The sequence below is a fragment of the Condylura cristata genome, unplaced genomic scaffold, assembly GCF_000260355.1.
Source record: "Condylura cristata isolate star-nosed mole 26May11 unplaced genomic scaffold, ConCri1.0 scaffold00017, whole genome shotgun sequence".
In the NCBI taxonomy this organism is placed as follows: domain Eukaryota; kingdom Metazoa; phylum Chordata; class Mammalia; order Eulipotyphla; family Talpidae; genus Condylura; species Condylura cristata.
In genome coordinates, this window is record NW_004567118.1 from 5,515,223 (window position 1) to 5,517,729 (window position 2,507).

Below are 2,507 nucleotides of genomic sequence, written 5' to 3' on the forward strand. Positions count from 1 at the left end.
CGCTCCCGGCCCGCCCGCCGCCCGCCGCCGGGTAAAGTCTTAGGTTCAGGGAACAAAGCCCGGCTTGGTAGGGAGCTTTTCGCCGGCTCGTTCCGCGCTGATTTTCCCTCCTTCTTTTTCTTTCCACGGCTCTTGGTTGTCGCTCCCCAACCTTCTTGCCTGCCTTTCCGTCTCGGGCCCTGGGTCTCCGATTCTCCACCCGCCCCCTCAGCCCCAGTGCTCGTCTCTGCCTCAGTTCTTCACCCCAGGGAAACTTGAGGGTGGACAGCAGGGGAAGGGGTGCTAAACGGCAAAGAAGCGGCGTGGGCTGCTCGCCCCTTCGTGTCTCGATGGCCGCTCGAGGGCTCTGTCTTCGAGGCCCCTCTGCGGGTAAACAGACACAGTCGTTTGTTCACGCAACAAATATTTATTGACTGCATACTGTGTGCAGCCAGGGGAATAGAACGGGTATTCCTGCCCTCGGGGAGCTTCGGTCCAGCTCCCCAACAGCACGCTCACCCTGCGACTCAGACCACCTCCAGGCACCCACAGACTCTACCTGACTCCCCGGCCACACCTCCCAGAGACACAGCCCCAGGTCCACCCCTCAGGGGGGCTTAGAGACCTACTAGCTACAGACCCACGACTAAAGAGGCGTTCGAGAACCTCAGGTTACACTTGACCTCTAGGCAGTCATGCAACACAGTGTAAACGCTCACGCGGCACCCTAAAGAATTCAAGTCTCTGAGATTGGGTTCTGGGGAAGGGACGGGGCGTCAGCCCAAACCTGTGTGGGCACGGGGGTGGAATCTGAACCCCCTACTTCCTAAACTGAGGGTGGACGCCTTCTGAGACTAAAGGTCACACTGTCGCAGGAGGTAGGGTGGCTGAAGGGAGAAGGCAACCCTGGGGGCTTCAGCCACACTTCAAAGACCTCGCGGCTGGGAACGCTTCCTGCGGGGGAGGGGCAGACGAAGAGGAGAGGGGAAGACTGGCAGGGGGACCCGACTTGGAAGAGGCTGCCCCCCCGGCCGACTCTTCCGCCGGGACCGCCTCCTTTTCACCAGCACCTGTTCAACCGGAACATCAAGGGGCCTGAGCCCGCCGCCGCCCCTCCCCTCGGGTCTATTTAGTACCTTTCATCCGGGAAGGGGGGTTGAGTCCCCGCCCCGGAGGGGGAATAGGGCGGGGGAGAACTTGTCCTTGACCTGGTCTGTGGCGTCAGGGATTTACTCCCTTAATCCCGGCGAGGCTGGAGTTTAGGGAGGTCGCGGGAGCTGAGCGCTGGCTACAGTCCCCAACCTCCCCTCGCTCCTGCAGGGATTCGGGAATCCTCGAGGGCTACCAGGACGGAGAGGCTGTGTAAAAGCGCGGGGCGGAGGGAAGCCTGTGCCTGTCGCTTCCGCGCCGGGAGGAGGGCGCCGAGGGCCTGGGATTGTCGCGGCCGGTCCCAGAGCCGTGATCCCCGCGAGGACTGCCACTCGCCCGTATCCCGGTCAGCTTTATGAACTTCGCTCATACGAAAAGTTGAACACAGACGCTTAGTCTCACTTAAGAGTTTCTAACGAATTACGTTTGCTAACCAGAATAAAACTTCAAGAGAATGAAATGCAAACGTGTTAGCCCAAACTGTGCACAGGCGTCGGAATAGTTGAGTAAGTGCTGTCGGGACTGAGAGCGGCCGAAGTGGCCGCAGTCGTGGGTTTCGCGAGACCTGGTCACTCGAAGGTCCCTTGCACCACGCGTCCAGAAGTGGGCGACCTGGGGCCCAGGACCCTTTATCGAGGGACCCCGGCTGTGGAAGCAAGCGGTGAGGACACTTGAGCGTTTAGTGTGTGCGTTGGGGGACACTGTTTCCCTGAATCCTCCCCACAGCCCTTTGGGTGGATGTTAATCCGTTTTATAGATAAGCAAGTGAGGGGCGATGAAGTGACGTCCAACAGCTAAGACTCGTGTGTTAGTGGGGTGCCTGTGCCGCCGCACTGGGGAGTCTGCCCACCCCCAGTGTTTGCTTCTGAGGTCTGGGAAACCCGCTGCACCGCGGACTGGATTGGATTCGCGGTGGGTATTTCCCCGGCTGAGCTGTTACGTCCATTCTCCACCATTCGATGGTTTCCTGAGCACCTACTATGTGCCGGTTTTCTCTCGCGCGCTCTCAAACACACACCCACACACACATACACGCGCGCACACACACATACACGCGCGGCTGGAGTAGGACTACGCCAGCACGTGGTTCAAGTTCGGCTTGCTCTCCTCGGGGCAAGTGCGCACTGCGTCGGGTTGTGCGCTGATCCCGGCTCTGCAATTTACGGCGAGTGACTTCACTATCACAGGCTCAGCCTGTCGCTCTTAAATAAGGCGCTGGCTGCTCCGGCAAGGGCATTAGTGAAGATGGAGCGAAAATGCTCTCGTAAAGACGCAGGCACACAGTGGGCACTCCATCCCTGCGGCTCCCTCTCCTCCAGTCTCAGCGTGCCAGGGCCGCGCGTTCCCGCCCCAGCTTCCCGCCTCCGGCTCCGTCGCGG